The sequence below is a fragment of the Puma concolor genome, chromosome D1 (assembly GCF_028749965.1).
Source record: "Puma concolor isolate L17-30 chromosome D1, mPumCon1.1.hap2, whole genome shotgun sequence".
Taxonomy (NCBI): Eukaryota; Metazoa; Chordata; class Mammalia; order Carnivora; family Felidae; genus Puma; species Puma concolor.
Window position 1 is genome coordinate 43,406,950 of NC_141676.1, and position 19,322 is coordinate 43,426,271.

At 36.7% G+C, this 19,322-nt stretch overlaps 1 protein-coding gene and 1 pseudogene across 30 annotated transcripts in view; one reads left to right on the forward strand and one right to left on the reverse strand.

The window, feature by feature from the left end:
* SOX6 (SRY-box transcription factor 6) overlaps window positions 1–19,322 on the forward strand; it is a 717,975-nt gene that overhangs the window by 464,094 nt on the left and 234,559 nt on the right. The gene's annotated exons all lie outside the window — the stretch shown is intronic.
* Window positions 12,634–13,023, reverse strand: LOC112865042 (phosphatidylinositol N-acetylglucosaminyltransferase subunit P pseudogene; annotated as a pseudogene).

Sequence of the window (19,322 nt, forward strand, 5' to 3'; positions counted from 1 at the left end):
AGATGGAATCAAAACCATACATGTGCACATGGCTCCTGTCTTTGACCAACTTTTCAAATAGACTCAGAAGTAGAGATTATTGGAGAAAAATGTGAGTTTTCTATTGAGAGCAGTCTGATTTTAAGATTTGTTAGAAGAGTGTGGTTATTTGTAGAAGAGTGATTGTAGAAGACATCTACAGATCTTTACAAATGTAAGACATTTCTAAAATTTGCTCATAATCATCCTTTTTAAATGAAGGTTTAAACTTATTTTTTAATATTATAAACAAGTAGGCTTTTATTGCTTTGAAATTCATCTGTGGCAATTTCCAGCTAATATAGTTATTAATGAAAAAACTTTAGTTTTATCTGGACCCAGAGATACATTTCTACTCAAGTTAGAAAAACCACCTTTACTGTTTAAATATGCAATTGTCCTTGGGTTGCAAGATTTCAAGAGACAGTGAAGGATGCAGAGTGCTTTACATAAATCTGTATAGCTGGAAGTTTTACCATGCTGGAATGTGGGAAAACCTACTGAGACCCTCAAGTTTAAGCTGGTAACATCAAGGGAGCATAAATAGAAGTTTATTAAGAGTGCTAAAGAAAATGAAATGGGCACAACCATTCTGTGGTTTTGCTTAAACATAGGCTTTCATACCCATTGAGAGTCCTGGATTTCTTGTTAACTGGTTACTAAAAGGAGCTCTTTTATTTTTCCAGCCATAGTTTAGTGCCAATAGGCATTTGCCTTGAAGCATGATGGCTCTTCTCTAGTCTCCATAGTTGACTGTGTATTTCTCAGCCATGATACCACAGTTTAGGGTTGCCCTCCCAGCTGGATGCTGAAAAGCATTTTCCTGGAGTAATTGCTACTTGTCCCAGGTCTTCTTTGCATATTTTTCAGTTTTGGTGTCAGGAAGAAGAGGAGGGGATCACCACCACTTGAAGTGGTGCTCTCTCTACCTGGACCATATTTATAATATTTACAAAGGCTTGTCTGAGATGGAATCAGAATGAATGATCAAGAAACAAATGAGTAAGAAGTGATGAATTAGATGAATTGAAATACTGGAGAAAAATAATTATGATCTTTTTCAATTTAGAAAGAAGAGTTAACTTAAGATTACAGGAAGGGCCCTGAGGAGATTCTCTGTATTGTATTTCCTAAAACAAACTAGAGGTAGGACCAGGAAAAAAAATCACTTTTTTTCCCTTCATGATGAACTTATTCTTACTGTGGTTGACATTGAAAGAAGCTTTCCTACTAGAACGTGAATCTCAGAACCAGGAAAGGATCTTTAGAATTGATCTCATCCATCCCTCTGCTTTCAAGAAGGAATGCATTTATAGAATCTCAATCAATCCACAAATCTTTTTTTTTTCCCAGTGCTTATTATTTGCCTACCATTGTGTTAGACTATGTAGAGTTTACAATACTTCGTATTTTCTACCAGTCAGACATGAGAAATGCTTTTTTTTTAATTTTTTTTTAAAATAGGTTTTTAAAAACCTACAGAGAGGCATGAGAGGAGGGTGCTGTCAAAAGCAAAGACTAACATTTATTGGGCAAATATAGTGTGTCACAGTGCTTTTGTTTATTTTATCTTACTTAATCCTCAAACCAATGAATGGCATGAGGTTGGCATCATCATCTTCCTTTTGCAAAGGAAGGAACAGAGTCTCAGGAGAATTTTTCTCAAGACACCAAGATAATAATGGACAATCCAGGATTTGAATGGAGGACTATATAGTGCTTCAAGTTTATGTTCTTTCCACCAAAACATGCTAATATCTCTTTGGGTCATTATTGGGACACATTTCCCCATGCATTTCCCAAGTCTTCCATATGACTCTTTGAGCTAAATAAACAAGCAGAAAAACAAAAACAAAATTAAAGAAATAACAAAAACCGAAGTTACTTTTTTCTTTTTAGATTAGTGGGATTTTTTTTCTTTTTAATATATATAGTTCTTCTATTCAAATTTGGCTACTGTAGATTTCCCTTTTTCTATTAATTTAAATTCATCAGGTTTGGGGATGTTGTCTTTTAGTATCTTTTACGTTTTTTTATTTGCTGTCAAGGATTATTTAATATTATTCTGGCTTTTTAGGAAAATCTGATCTACAATTCAACAGTGAATCATCTCTGGTTATTTGACAGTTGACAAAGTGCCTGGGTATGTCATGAAAGTGATTGTAGAACAGAAACTTTAGAAACTCTGAGTGCTGTCTAGACTATTAGTATCTTTACATTTCTAGCATAGTGGCATGTATTTTTGTGTGTCTACTGCAAAAATTTATGAACCGTGAATAGAATTTTAATAATAAATTATAATGTGGTTAATAATTAAAGTTAGGAAAAATAGTTAAGGGAAGATTGTCATCTCTCACATACAATGACCACTTACTATTATGCCTATAATCCGTATCTCACACTGGAATCTATTAATTATTTGTATCAAAGTTCTTTCAATTCATACCACAATTTTCCAATATCTCTCCAAATATTTTAGAAATAAGCTTTGTTCTTTGCTCATTAGGAAAATGAAATAGCTGGTACTAATGGAATAACAAGTGTTTTAAATGTGGGGATGTACAGAGGACACTGTTAGTTTGAGGATTAAGTCACCAGATTATCTTAAACAGTTTCCAATTCAAACAATTTTAATTTCTTGAGAAGAAGACCATGAGAAATCAGACCCAGGAGTGTGCTTAAAAAATCTCACAGGTTAGGGGCACCTGGGTTGCTCAGTGGGTTAAGTGTCTAACTTTGGCTCAGGTCATAATCTTGCATTCCATGAGTTTGAGCCTCACATCCCGGCTCTGTGCTGACAGCTCAGAGCCTGGAACCTGCTTCGGATTCTGTGTGTCCTTCTCTCTTTGCCCTGCCCCTGTTCTCTCTCGCTCTCTCAAAATAATAAATAAACTTTAAACAATTAAAAAAAAGAAATCTTGCATGTTAAAGGCGTCTGGATGGCTCAGTTTGTTGAGCATCCGACTCTTGATATTGGCTCAGGTCATGATCTCACAGCTGTGAGATTGAGCCCAGCATGGGGTCTGCCCTGGCAGTGTGGAGCCTTCTGGGGATTCTCTCTCTCTCTCTCTCTCTCTCTCTCTCTCTGTCTCTGCCTCTCCCCCACTCATGTGCGCTCATGCTTGCTTGCACTCTCTCCCTTAAAATAAATAAATAAACATTTAAAAAAAATCTCATATGTTAGATACCTTAGGTCTGGCTAATGTCATGAATGAGGATATAACTACTGAATTTTTTTTGGCAGGAAGTATCATGTAGTCAATCAACACTGGCATTACAGGAGCTGGGGATAATGATTATTGATGTAGCTGAGTCACCCTAAGTGAGCAGAGATGCCCAAGGACACAAGATAGAAACATGAAACACATAAAGCAGGTATTCAAGCACCTATAGGTTAGATAACAAGAGTCAAATGTAACCTCTGCTAAAAATGAGAATCAGGACATAAGATATGGAAGGCCTGGGTAGTAGGTACCCAGTAATTTAGCACTTGATAGGAGATGAGAACTAGGTCACTGCCAATGTTGCCAAGAGGAGAGTGTTGTGACCTCTGATCCTAGAGCAGAGAGTGTCCAGTCTTGGCTATCTGCTTAGTACAGAGACCAATATTTATGGCTAGATAAAAGGAAAATTTTTCTAGATTACATTAAATCTGTGCTTCCCACTATAGAAGTTATTTGCCACATGTTGACTATTTAATAAATTCAAATCAACTAAAACAAAGTTAAAATTTAGTTCCTCAATTACATGAACCACATTTCAGATACTTATTACCACATGTGACCAGGGCTACCATATTGGTAGCAAAGATATAGAACACTTTCATTATCACAGAGAGCTCTATTTGACGATGTTGTTCTATACTATAGCAGTCATAAAGACTATCCTTCTAATACTGTCAAAATGTAGAATCTACAGCTATCTGTAATAAGACATCCCTATGACAATGTACATTAAAGAAGCCAAAAAAATGTTATTATGTCAAATTTAGTGAGGTTTCTGAAAACAGTATTTTGATGGAAGAATTATATGAAGTTTTGAAATTGGTGTTCATATTGTTTACTGATTTGCATATTGTTGCAATAAATAGAGTTTTTTTCACTGAGGAACATCTATTAAAAAACCTATGGGAATGGATCATAACTTATATACAGAACTGCTGAAATTATATTAAAATCTATTTTTCTCACATGTATACTGTGTGCTTGGTGAAGCATTTTGGTTTTTGTGTTACTTGAAATTATCTCATCTCCACTGATGGCCGAAGGGAAAGCTGATCCTTCTTTCTTTCATCAAACTGTCAACAAGGCAGCTTCCTGTTTTGAGTACTATTTTTCATTGTGTTTAATACAAATATTTTTATGTATGCTTTTTCATTGTATTTAATACAGATTTTGTGTTTAAGTATGTGTCAGAGTCAAAAACAATGCACAAGGAAAGACAGAAAGGGAGACATTAGACATGCTAAGGAAAATGGAGTAAACTTTTAATTTTTTTCTCTGTCAAAGTACATTAAACTCTCAGAGAGAACCATTTGCATTTATGTCAGTATCTAACTTTTCTCTGATATCTTACACCCATGACCCTGAGAGTTACCCCCCACTCAATTTTGTGGCTTCTAGAGGAAAATCCAAATTTCTTTGTTTGGGGGTACTGCTTTTTGGCTTTGGCAAAGGTTCTTGAACAGACCTGGCCACTGATATGGAATCAAAATACATGGGGTAGACATAGCTTGTTGATTCCACACTGGCTTAAAAATTAACTAGGCAATTTACCGAAGAGGATGCATGAATACTAGAGAAATGCAGATTAAAGCAATAATAAGATACCATTTCATATCTATCAGACTGGCAAAAATTAAGTGTGAGGAGCTGGAATTCTCATAAACTACTTGTGGGAGTGTAAGTTTATATATCTACTTTGAGTTTAGCTAGGTCTAGCAAAGTTGAAGATGCACATATTCTGTGAACTCTCCAACTTTTATATGTATATATTTATCTCCTAAAGCAACTCTTGCATGTGTATAAGAATGTTCACTATAGCATTGTTTATAAGAGCAATCAAAATAAAGAAGCAGTCAGAATAAACAACAGCTATATATATATCAACATGTATGAATTTAAAAATATGATATTAAATGAAAAAAGAAACAAAATTATGTATCTGGTATAGGATATAATATACAACTGAAAACATGTAAAAATACCACATTTTCTTACAAACTCATATATAACAACAATATGAAAAAAGGTATTGAAAGGATAAACGCTAAACTAAGTACATTAAATTAAAAAAAATAAAAGCAGGCTCTGCCCTGAGGACACAGGAAACAAACAAATAAATGTGATTTGTTATTAACTGTATTCGACACTCCCTTAGACTATCCATAGTGCTCTCTCTTTGCTTTACCAACAGAAGCTTTCAAAGTTGCTTAAGTCCTCTTTGTTTAAAACCTGACTGTTGGCTTCTCCTTGACTTCTTGTTACAGGATAGGTCAGGTTATCTGTGTCTTCAGACAATCAGAAGAAATTCTTTTTACAAAACAAAACTTTTCCATTAATAGGGCATTTTATTTTTTTATTTATTTTTTTTTTTTAATTTTTTTTTCAACGTTTTTTATTTATTTTTGGGACAGAGAGAGACAGAGCATGAACGGGGGAGGGGCAGAGAGAGAGGGAGACACAGAATTGGAAACAGGCTCCAGGCTCTGAGCCATCAGCCCAGAGCCCGACGCGGGGCTCGAACTCACGGACCGTGAGATCGTGACCTGGCTGAAGTCGGACGCTTAACCGACTGCGCCACCCAGGCGCCCCGATAGGGCATTTTAGATAGCACCTTCAGGACACCCTATGAATCCCAACCCTATTTTCATTTATTTATATTTTCATTAATTCCAGTCTTGTGTCAAAAATTTTTGAGAGGCTTTTATATGCTAAGTATTGGGAATACAAAAATGACTAAGAAATGGTTTGTTCCATAAGGAGCTCACAGTCTATAATGGCATACACAGTTATTTACAACACAGATAATTACAATTTTTTTTTAGCTCATGCTTTAGAGGATGCTAAAAAGGGAATTGATTATAATATTACTTAAGTTTTTTTCCCTTCAAAGTAAATAAAAGAATAATGTCTTGAAGAAAGAGAATCATTTGTATTTATAGATCAGTGTCACATTTTTTCTGGTATCTCAAATCCATGACAACTAGGGTTAAAATTTATGTTTCCAATCAGGCCTCCTTCTTGAGCTCCAAATTTATATATCCAATTTTCTACTGTACATTTCTACTTGGGCATTTTAAATTTAACATGTCTGTAATGGAATTCCTAAATTTCTTTCCCAGATCTACTGTACCTAAATTCTTTCCCATCTCAATAAATATCAACTCTATTCTAGGTGCTCAGATCACAAACCTTGAAGTTAACCTTGATCCTCATTACAAGTTAACCTTGATCCTCATAGTTTCCATTTGCCTCTCTTTATACCTTCTAAACTCACTCTGTGTACCAAGAGCGCTGATGAGTGAGTTCTCTTTCTCTTTGACTTCCATTTGGGTTCAACCAATGAGAGGCACTCAGGAGAGCTGAGGGAGAGTAAGGTTGGTGTCCTTTTCCTCTCCACAGCTCTTTCCTTGCCATATTGCTGTAGGATGGTTGTGACCCTTTCATGACCCTCTCCGTACAACTACGTTCTCTTGGTTCCAGCCACCATTCTTTCCCCAACAGCTTCATTCTATAACTAGCTCTTGGGTGTATCATTATGTCTTGTTGTCTTCCTTAAAACTTGCCCCATATTTTTGTAAATACTTTATTTAACTCTTCTCAAATTATCCAGTGTAAATGTGCCATTACCATTACTTGGTCCAGGCCAGTCTATCTTGCTTGAATTATTGTGCTAGCCACTCAGCTGACATCCCCTGCTTTCTCCCTTGTCTCCATATAATCTGTTTTCCATAGAGAAGCTATAGGTTGATCCTTTTAACATGTCAGTTAAATCGCATCACTCCTTTGTCTGAAAACCCTCTAATGGACCCCCATATTAATTTGAATAAAGGCCAAAGTCCCTATGATTGCCCAAAAGGCCCTACAGGATAGATATGGTCCTCTCTTTCTTGTCTAACTTCATTTCTGTTACATTCTTAAGGGAAAACTGTTTCTCTTCTCAAAACACTTCTGACACAAAAAATGTGAGTTTTCCATGCCAAACAATTCTTCAGTGCTCTGTGGACACCAGCTAGGTGTCCTACGATTTAATTAAATTCTCATACTAACAAACCAGAGTTAGCACAGACTGCCCCCACAACAGGTTAAAGGCTTGATCCCACATGACTGGTTCCCCCCACCCCCCACTTCAGACACCAATTACAAGTCATGGGTCCCCAAGTTATCCACACTTCTGTCCAAGTTGGATACAAATCAGTGGCTCCCCAAACCCCTATTCGGTTTGATTATTTGCTATCATACCTCACAGAACTCAGGGAAATTCTCTACTATTACTTTTTTATTATAAAGGATACAAATGAATCACAAGATGAAGAGCTACATGGGGCAAGGTCTGGAAGGTTCCCAGTGTAGGAGTTCTTTTCCTGTTCCAGGAGTTTCTTCCTGGAGGGATGCTCCACCCTCCTGGGATAAGGATGCATTCACCAACTCCGGAGCTCTCTGGACACCACTGTCTAGAGTTTTTATGGGGCTCCATTATACACATAGGTATGGTTGATTAAATCATTGGCCATTGGTGATTAACTCAATCCCCAGCCTCTCTCCCCTTCTCAGAGGTCAAGGGTAGGGCTGAAAGTTTCAATTCTCTAATCACATAGTTGGTTCCTCTGGCAGCCAGCTCACATCCTAAAGCTATCTAGGGGCTCATTAACTGTCACCTCATAAACATAGACTCAGGTATGGTTGAAAGGGGCTTATTATGAATAATAGATACTCCTCTCTTATCACTCAGGAAATTACAAAGATTTTTGAAGCTCTATGCCAGGAACTGGGGATGAAGACCAAATATATATTTACTCTATCAAAATATCACCTCTTCTTTTTGCTCTTTTTTGTTCATCATATGTTTACCTACTAATGTTCCTCAAACAGGCACGCACCTCAGGACCTTTGCATTTGTTTTTTATTCTTGGAATGCTCTGCTCCTAAATGTTCTCATGGATCATATTTTCAGCTCTTGCTTAATTCAGTTCTTGCTTAATTGACATTCTTGGAGAGACCTATTGTGACTGTCTTATTTAACACTGGAACCTCTTCTACCTACTTAGCTTTATTTTTTTTCTATAACATTTACTGCAGCTTAATATACTTTTTATTTTTTAATTTATTTTATTATCTGAGTTCCATGACTGGAAGGTAAATTGCATGAAAACAGAGTATGTGTGGGTTCACTGCTTGACCCAAGGTATATAAAAAATATTTATTCCATGAATTATTGACTGAATGTAGTGAATTAGAAAGGCACACAAGAAGCCTGTGAGGGTCGGAGAAGACTGAAAAATTGGTTTTATTCTTCTGTTTTCTCACCCTGGCTTCACCAATATGCTACCGCTTCTGAATGGAAATTCTAGTTAGTTTGTGCCTCCAGACCACAAAATCTGTCAGCTCACTATGCCAAGAGGCAGATCTAAAATTTGAAACTCAGTTGCAAAACATTCCTCTTTTAAATGAACATCACAAATGCAAGACTCAGGTAGACAAGAGCATAGATAGTTTTGTTTCCATTGGAAAGGACAATAGTTCTAGAGCGTGTATTGCTGCCTAGTATGATTTTTCTTGACATGCTTTTTTCAAGGCAAGCTTTATGATTAATGAATTTGCAATACCAAAAACTTTAATGTGAAATTTAATAATTTTGTTCTTTAATAGCAAGAGGAATTATGAAAAAGGGATTACTTAATTTTTTTCATAAATAGCAATTTAACTGAGGGAAGTTGCCAGTAAATATCTGCTTAGTGGTTTTATCATATCTCATATACAAGATTTTCTGTATTTTTCCTCAAACATACTTTATACTATGAAGCTTCAATTAAGACACCAAAATTTAAATCAGATATCAAATTTCAGTTCATATTAAATAACTACAAGGAATCTTAAAAGATCCATCCTGTTTTTTTCATTCATATTTCACAGAAATTTTAAAAAAGGGACAGTTTGTATAAAATCAATAAGAATAGCTAGACAACAAAAAGGGAACTTCTTTTGTGAATATATTACACTGTTTGTTGACCATTGACATACAAATTTTTCTCATAGTCTAATTAAATCTGCTCAAATTTTTGTGATGTATCTTAGTTTTGTAAGTAGATTTTGACACACATCAGTTATTATCAAGACAAAAAAAGCATTTACTGAACTTCTGGTATGTGTCACTTATTTTGCTAGACATTTTCACCTGTGCTTGTTTGTTTGTTTGCATTGTTAGCAATGTCTTTATTGAGATATAATTCATATATCTTAAAATTCACCCATTTAAAGAGTACAATTCAGTAGGTTTTTTAAAAAAGTATATTCATAAAGTTGTACAATTATCACACAATCAAACTTTAGAATATTTATATCACCCTAAAGGGAATCTCTCACCCTTTAGCAGTCACCCTCCATTTCTTTCCAAACTTTCCAGCCCTAAGCAACACCTAATCTACTTCCTATCTCTCTAGATTTGCCTATTCTGTACATTTAATATAAGTGGAATTACATGTGTTTTTTTGTGATTAGTGCCTTTCACTGAGCACAATGTTTTCAAAGTTCAGTATTGTAGCATGTATTAATATTTAATTCCTTATTATTGGCAAATAATATTCCACTTGAAGGATATATACCCCATTTTTTCCATCCATTCATCAGTTGATGGACATGGATTGCTTCCATTTATTGGCTATTATGAATAATGCTGTAATGAACATGGTACAAGCTCTGGTGTGGATGTATGTTTTCATTCTTCTTGGGTATATGTACCGAGCTCCTTATGAGGAACTGACTGTTTTCTAGAGCAGCGGCACCATTTTGCATTACCATCAGCAGTGTATAAGAGTTCTAACTGTTCTACATTCTTTACTCTTTTATTTAACAGTAGTGAGTAATATTTATTTATTAATATTTAACAATTGTTTAGCTGGATGGATATAAATTTTATTTTATATGTGAAGAAACAAAGACTCAGAAAAAGCATAAATAATCGTACAAAACCACAAATCTAATAAGTGGTAGAGCTAGTTTTTAGCTCATTTCTGATTTTAAACCTTTACCCTTCATTCATTCTAAAATTATATATTTTCCTGAAGTAGTTTTGAGGGTCATTTACATTTAGCACATATTTGTGTCTACCATGTCTTTGGAGTTGGGGAAGCAATTAACTCAATTTGCTTGTAGTCTGGTGAGATTAAGGTCTCAGAATTGTTTACAGATAGGTCAGCAATTTTAGGTCTATTTGAGGACCCAAAGAAGTTTTGTTTATGTGGCTTTTTGTCTATTGACATACTTAGTATTAGAAATTAAAAGTGAAAATAATTAAACATTTGTTAATTAATTTAAATAACAAATGTGTTGCTAAAATAATCTTTACAAAAATACCTATAATGTCTAAAAGATAATTTAGTGTGAAGAGTGATATTATCTCACTTTTTTGCACAGTTATTTAATGTCAGGCTTAATGGGACATAGTTGAATTCTCATGTCTGCTCCTGCATTCAATCTGTTGCAATCTGTTGTTTTGGTTGACGTATGTGAAGCACCATGCATATATGTATTTAGAAAATGGAGTATTTTAATAACTTTTATAGATAATTATGGATATGCTTCTTTGTAGTATAATTTACAAGTAATATAAAGGTTAACTGCAATTTGGAATCTGAAAGATGATGAGTTCTTCACATTTTATTACATCATTTTAAATTCCATTGGTCTAACATACTTTGAATGGATCTTTTAGCAATGTATGATTTTATGACAACATGGTTTGGTCATTTGGAAAATATTGGATCACTGAGTTATATGGAACTTCTAAATGTTGATGTATTTCATGATACAATATAAAATAATCACATCCACCAATGTCACATTCATAAACAATTTGATTATTGAAAACAAATACAGTCAGTTGTTTTCCTTGAAGTCAAGAGACTCTTTTCATACCATATTTGAGAAAATATATTTTAAAATCCAAGGTATGGAAGCAACCCAAGTGTCTATCCATACATAAATGGATTAAGAAGATGTGGTATATATACAATGGAATATCACTCAGCCATGAAGAAGAATGAAATCTTGCCATTTACAAAAATATGGATACATCTAGATGGTATAATGCTAAGTGAAATAAGTCAGTCAGAGAACAGCAGATACCACATTATTTCACTCACATGTGGAATTTAAGAAACAAAACAAATGAACAAATTAAAAAGGAGAAAAAAAAAGAGTCTTAACTATACAGAACAAACTGGTGGTTCCTAGAAGGGAGGTGTTAGGTGGATTGGCGAAATAGGTGATAGGGATTAAAGAGTACGCTTATCATGATGAGCACTGCTTAATGTGTAGAATTGTTGAATCATTATTTTGTATACCTGAAACTAATATAACACTATGTGTTAGCTATACTTGAATTAAAAAAAAAATTAAGTTTGAATGCTATTCTTTTCCTGTCCATTATTCTTTCAAGTAGAAATGGAATTCTATGGAAAAAAGCTATTAGTTTGGATCTCGAAGAATCACACAAATGCTTTTCCTCAGGAAAACTATTGTTATTTTTGTATGTAGCAGAAATACTTTATATGTAATTAAAGTATACTCTAAGTTGAGATTTAATAAGATTAATATATTATTTTTACTGTTTCATCAAGAATTTTTAAGTGAAACTGACATTTAAAAAATACCTGGTTACAAAGACTTCAGTGACCACTAACTAGTACAATTCAGTGCTGCTGGCTTGATTTCTGATAAGGCATAGTAATTTTAGATAAGCCACCAGTAATTTTACTTATTATTGGCTTTACACCATTAGGGCAAATGTCAATGCAGTGAAAAAGACAAAAATGACCATAGTAATATTATAAACATAATTTTATGGATATAGCATTCATATAAAAGTGGACCCAGATGATGTGCAAAATGCTTTTTGAGAAGGATGAGTCAAGTGATAGATGTAAATATAATGGTAGTGTGGGGAATAAATATTCTCTTTCAAGAAAGTTACATGTTTATTATTTTTTAAATCTTTGATTATTATTCAGTAATACAAAAGTATTTAAAACATTAATTTACAAGGAAACAAATTTCTTTAAGTATCTTCTCACCTCAAATTCTATTCCCTTAATTTTCCTTAAGTGACCTTCAATAGAAGTTATTTTTATATTGGGAAAAAATAACTTCTAAACAATTACCCTTGAGTGAGAGATATTTTATTCTTTCTTTAATACATGATTTTATTTAGTCTGTCCATTAAAAATGAATATTTGAGAACATTTAATGATATTAATGGATTTCAAATTAAGAGTTCAACTTAATATTTTTACATTTCAATGTCAGGTATTAATAACAGAGATAGTCAAAATAATTATGGCCAAAATTATTATGTCAAAAACTTATAATAAATGCTTGGTGTTAGTCTACACACAATTCAGTTTTTGGTGTAAAGTTTTTTGGCTTCGAGAAAGAACATTTGGTTTGCTTCACTAATGGGAAAATCTCTTCATGCTGGGATGTCATCTTCTTGGTATTTCTTTTGCTGTTGATTTTTAGCATAGTTGTCCATAACTGTATGAATGGAAATGAGTGGAGATGTACTCATCATGTTTATTCCAAATGATAGTACATAACCAATAACTGTAGTAGTGAAGTGGTAGGCAGGCAGTGCAACTGTCCAATATTTTTGAGGCCAATAGGTTTAGTCTAAGGAGTTTAGTCAAGATTCAAGAACAAAAGCCCCTTCAAGACAGTATGTAGCCAAATTGGGACTTACGAACAAAGCCATAAATTGTGGCAATGGCGATGGTGAATTTTCCACCATTTTCCCTGTGGCTTTAGACAATCTTGTCACACTACAGCCAAGATGCTTGGGGAATAGGGCCTTCCATCCCCCCTCCATGGGTGTATGGGAGTGTGGGTGTTGAGATGTTGTATTCTTAATAATTCTCAAGAATTGTATACTATCACTTATAAATGTACATTATTGCACAATATAATATAGAAATAATATAAAGTATAACATAACATTCTCTCTCTGTTCCACCCCTGTCAGCCTATTTTTAAAATAGCATTTTTAGGGGCGCCTGGGTGGCGCAGTCGGTTGAGCGTCCGACTTCAGCCAGGTCACGATCTCACGGTCCGTGAGTTCGAGCCCCGCGTCAGGCTCTGGGCTGATGGCTCAGAGCCTGGAGCCTGTTTCCGATTCTGTGTCTCCCTCTCTCTCTGCCCCTCCCCCGTTCATGCTCTGTCTCTCTCTGTCCCCCAAAAAATAAACGTTGAAAAAAAAAAATTAAAAAAAAAATAAAAAAAAAAAATAAAAAAAAATAAAATAGCATTTTTTTTTTTTTTTTTTTTTTTTTCTTTTTTAATGTTTTTATTTATTTATTTTTTTTTTTTTTTTTTTATTTATATATGAAATTTATTGTCAAATTGGTTTCCATACAACACCCAGTGCTCATCCCAAAAGGTGCCCTCCTCAGTACCCATCACCCACCCTCTCCTCCCTCCCACCCCCCATCGACCCTTAGTTTGTTCTCAGTTCTCAACAGTCTCTTATGCTTTGGCTCTCTCCCACTCTAACCTCTTTTTTTTTTTTTTTTTTTTTTTTTTTTGTTCCCCTCCCCCATGGGTTTTTCTTAAGTTTCTCAGGATCCACATAAGAGTGAAACCATATGGTATCTGTCTTTCTCTGTATGGCTTATTTCACTTAGCATCACACTCTCCAGTTCCATCCACGTTGCTACAAAAGGCCATATTTCATTTTTTCTCATTGCCACGTAGTACTCCATTGTGTATATAAACCACAATTTCTTTATCCATTCATCAGTTGATGGACATTTAGGCTCTTTCCATAATTTGGCTATTGTTGAGAGTGCTGCTATGAACATTGGGGTACAAGTGCCCCTATGCATCAGTACTCCTGTGTCCCTTGGATAAATTCCTAGCAGTGCTATTGCTGGGTCATAGGGTAGGTCTATTTTTAATTTTCTGAGGAACCTCCACACTGCTTTCCAGAGCGGCTGCACCAATTTGCATTCCCACCAACAGTGCAAGAGGGTTCCCGTTTCTCCACATCCTCTCCAGCATCTATAGTCTCCTGATTTGTTCATTTTGGCCACTCTGACTGGCGTGAGGTGATATCTGAGTGTGGTTTTGATTTGTATTTCCCTGATAAGGAGCGACGCTGAACATCTTTTCATGTGCCTGTTGGCCATCCGGATGTCTTCTTTAGAGAAGTGTCTATTCATGTTTTCTGCCCATTTCTTCACTGGGTTATTTGCTTTTCGGGTGTGGAGTTTGGTGAGCTCTTTATAGATTTTGGATACTAGCCCTTTGTCCGATATGTCATTTGCAAATATCTTTTCCCATTCCGTTGGTTGCCTTTTAGTTTTGTTGGTTGTTTCCTTTGCTGTGCAGAAGCTTTTTATCTTCATAAGGTCCCAGTAATTCACTTTTGCTTTTAATTCCCTTGCCTTTGGGGATGTGTCGAGTAAGAGATTGCTACGGCTGAGGTCAGAGAGGTCTTTTCCTGCTTTCTCCTCTAAGGTTTTGATGGTTTCCTGTCTCACATTCAGGTCCTTTATCCATTTGGAGTTTATTTTTGTGAATGGTGTGAGAAAGTGGTCTAGTTTCAACCTTCTGCATGTTGCTGTCCAGTTCTCCCAGCACCATTTGTTGAAGAGACTGTCTTTTTTCCATTGGATGTTCTTTCCTGCTTTGTCAAAGATGAGTTGGCCGTACGTTTGTGGGTCTAGTTCCGGGGTTTCTATTCTATTCCATTGGTCTATGTGTCTGTTTTGGTGCCAATACCATGCTGTCTTGATGATGACAGCTTTGTAGTAGAGGCTAAAGTCTGGGATTGTGATGCCTCCTGCTTTGGTCTTCTTCTTCAAAATTACTTTGGCTATTCGGGGCCTTTTGTGGTTCCATATGAATTTTAGGATTGCTTGTTCTAGTTTCGAGAAGAATGCTGGTGCAATTTTGATTGGGATTGCATTGAATGTGTAGATAGCTTTGGGTAGTATTGACATTTTGACAATATTTATTCTTCCAATCCATGAGCAGGGAATGTCTTTCCATTTCTTTAAATCTTCTTCAATTACCTTCATAAGCTTTCTATAGTTTTCAGCATACAGATCCTTTACATCTTTGGTTAGATTGATTCCTAGGTATTTTATGCTTCTTGGTGCAATTGTGAATGGGATCAGTTTCTTTATTTGTCTTTCTGTTGCTTCATTGTTAGTGTATAAGAATGCAACTGATTTCTGTACATTGATTTTGTATCCTGCAACTTTGCTGAATTCATGTATCAGTTCTAGCAGACTTTTGGTGGAGTCTATCGGATTTTCCATGTATAATATCATGTCATCTGCAAAGAGCGAAAGCTTGACTTCATCTTTGCCAATTTTGACGCCTTTGATTTCCTTTTGTTGTCTGATTGCTGATGCTAGAACTTCCAGCACTATGTTAAACAACAGTGGTGAGAGTGGGCATCCCTGTCGTGTTCCTGATCTCAGGGAAAAAGCTCTCAGTTTTTCCCCGTTGAGGATGATGTTAGCTGTGGGCTTTTCATAAATGGCTTTTATGATCTTTAAGTATGTTCCTTCTATCCCGACTTTCTCAAGAGTTTTTATTAAGAAAGGGTGCTGGATTTTGTCAAAGGCCTTTTCTGCATCGATTGACAGGATCATATGGTTTTTCTCTTTTTTTTTGTTAATGTGATGTATCACGTTGATTGATTTGCGAATGTTGAACCAGCCCTGCATCCCAGGAATGAATCCCACTTGATCATGGTGAATAATTCTTTTTATATGCCGTTGAATTCGATTTGCTAGTATCTTATTGAGAATTTTTGCATCCATATTCATCAGGGATATTGGCCGGTAGTTCTCTTTTTTTACTGGGTCTCTGTCTGGTTTAGGAATCAAAGTAATACTGGCTTCATAGAATGAGTCTGGAAGTTTTCCTTCCCTTTCTATTTCTTGGAATAGCTTGAGAAGGATAGGTATTATCTCTGCTTTAAACGTCTGGTAGAACTCCCCTGGGAAGCCATCTGGTCCTGGACTCTTATTTGTTGGGAGATTTTTGATAACCGATTCAATTTCTTCGCTGGTGATGGGTCTGTTCAAGCTTTCTATTTCCTCCTGATTGAGTTTTGGAAGAGTGTGGGTGTTCAGGAATTTGTCCATTTCTTCTAGGTTGTCCAATTTGTTGGCATATAATTTTTCATAGTATTCCCTGATAATTGTTTGTATCTCTGAGGGATTGGTTGTAATAATTCCATTTTCATTCATGATTTTATCTATTTGGGTCATCTCCCTTTTCTTTTTGAGAAGCCTGGCTAGAGGTTTGTCAATTTTGTTTATTTTTTCAAAAAACCAACTCTTGGTTTCATTGATCTGCTCTACAGTTTTTTTAGATTCTATATTGTTTATTTCTGCTCTGATCTTTATTATTTCTCTTCTTCTGCTGGGTTTAGGCTGCCTTTGCTGTTCTGCTTCTATTTCCTTTAGGTGTGCTGTTAGATTTTGTATTTGGGATTTTTCTTGTTTCTTGAGATAGGCCTGGATTGCAATGTATTTTCCTCTCAGGACTGCCTTCGCTGCGTCCCAAAGCGTTTGGATTGTTGTATTTTCATTTTCGTTTGTTTCCATATATTTTTTAATTTCTTCTCTAATTGCCTGGTTGACCCACTCATTCGTTAGTAGGGTGTTCTTTAACCTCCATGCTTTTGGAGGTTTTCCAGACTTTTTTCTGTGGTTGATTTCAAGCTTCATAGCGTTGTGGTCTGAAAGTATGCATGGTATGATTTCAATTCTTGTAAACTTATGAAGGGCTGTTTTGTGACCCAGTATATGATCTATCTTGGAGAATGTTCCATGTGCACTCGAGAAGAAAGTATATTCTGTTGCTTTGGGATGCAGAGTTCTAAATATATCTGTCAAGTCCATCTGATCCAATGTCTCATTCAGGGCCCTTGTTTCTTTATTGACCGTGTGTCTAGATGATCTATCCATTTCTGTAAGTGGGGTGTTAAAGTCCCCTGCAATTACCACATTCTTATCAATAAGGTTGCTTGTGTTTATGAGTAATTGTTTTATATATTTGGGCGCTCCGGTATTCGGCGCATAGACATTTATAATTGTTAGCTCTTCCTGATGGATAGACCCTGTCACTATTATATAATGTCCTTCTTCATCTCTTGTTACAGCCTTTAATTTAAAGTCTAGTTTGTCTGATATAAGGATGGCTACTCCAGCTTTCTTTTGGCTTCCAGTAGCATGATAAATAGTTCTCCATCCCCTCACTCTCAATCTAAAGGTGTCCTCAGGTCTAAAATGAGTCTCTTGTAGACAGCAAATAGATGGGTCTTGTTTTTTTATCCATTCTGATACCCTATGTCTTTTGGTTGGCGCATTTAGTCCATTTACATTCAGTGTTATTATAGAAAGATATGGGTTTAGAGTCATTGTGATGTCTGTATGTTTTATGCTTGTAGTGATGTCTCTGGTACTTTGTCTCACAGGGTCCCCCTTAGGATCTCTTGTAGGGCTGGTTTAGTGGTGACAAATTCCTTCAGTTTTTGTTTGTTTGGGAAGACCTTTATCTCTCCTTCTATTCTAAATGACAGACTTGCTGGATAAAGGATTCTCGGCTGCATATTTTTTCTGTCTAGCACACTGAAAATCTCGTGCCAATTCTTTCTGGCCTGCCAAGTTTCAAAAGAGAGATCGGTCACGAGTCTTATAGGTCTCCCTTTATATGTGAGGGCACGTTTACCCCTTGCTGCTTTCAGAATTTTCTCTTTATCCTTGTATTTTGCCAGTTTCACTATGATATGTCGTGCAGAAGATCGATTCAAGTTACGTCTGAAGGGAGTTCTCTGTGCCTCTTGGATTTCAATGCCTTTTTCCTTCCCCAGTTCAGGGAAGTTCTCAGCTATGATTTCTTCAAGTACCCCTTCAGCACCTTTCCCTCTCTCTTCCTCCTCTGGGATACCAATGATGCGTATATTATTTCTTTTTAGTGTATCACTTAGTTCTCTAATTTTCCCCTCATATTCCTGGATTTTTTTATCCCTCTTTTTCTCAGCTTCCTCTTTTTCCATAACTTTATCTTCTAGTTCACCTATTCTCTCCTCTGCCTCTTCAATCCGAGCCGTGGTGGTTTCCATTTTGTTATGCATTTCGTTTAAAGCGTTTTTCAGCTCCTCGTGACTGTTCCTTAGTCCCTTGATCTCTGTAGCAAGAGATTCTCTGCTGTCAGCTATACTGTTTTCAAGCCCAGCGATTAATTTTATGACTATTATTCTAAATTCACTTTCTGTTATATTATTTAAATCCTTTTTGATCAGCTCATTAGCTGTTGTTATTTCCTGGAGATTCTTCTGAGGGGAATTCTTCCGCTTGGTCATTTTGGATAGTCCCTGGCGTGGTGAGGACCTGCAGGGCACTTCCCCTGTGCTGTGGTGTATAACTGGAGTTGGTGGGCAGAGCCGCAGTCAGACCTGATGTCTGCTCCCAGCCCACCGCTGGGGCCACAGTCAGACTGGTGCGTGCCTTCTCTTCCCCTCTCCTAGGGGCGGGATTCACTGTGGGGTGGGGTGGTCTGTCTGGGCTACTTGCACACTGCCAGGCTTGTGATGCTGGGGATCTGGCGTCTTAGCTGGGGTGGGTAGGCAAGGTGCACAGGGGCAGGAGGGGCAGGCTTAGCTTGCTTCTCCTTAGGTGATCCACTTCAGGAGGGGCCCTGTGGCAGCAAGAGGGAGTCAGATCCGCTGCCGGAGGTTTGGCTCCGCAGAAGCGCAGAGTTGGGTGTTTGCGCGGAGCGAGCAAGTTCCCTGGCAGGAACTGGTTCTCTTTGGGATTTTGGCTGGGGGATGGGCGGGGAAGATGGCGCTGGCAAGCGCCTTTGTTCCCCACCAAACTGAGCTCTGTCGTCCGGGGGCTCAGCAGCTCTCCTTCCCTTTGTCCTCCAGCCTTCCCGCTTTCTGAGCAGAGCTGTTAACTTATGACTTCCCAGACGCTAAGTCGCGCTTGCTGTCGGAACACAGTCCGTCAGGCCCCTCCGCTTTTTGCAAGCCAGACTCGGGGGCTCTGCTTGGCCGGCGAGCCGCCCCTC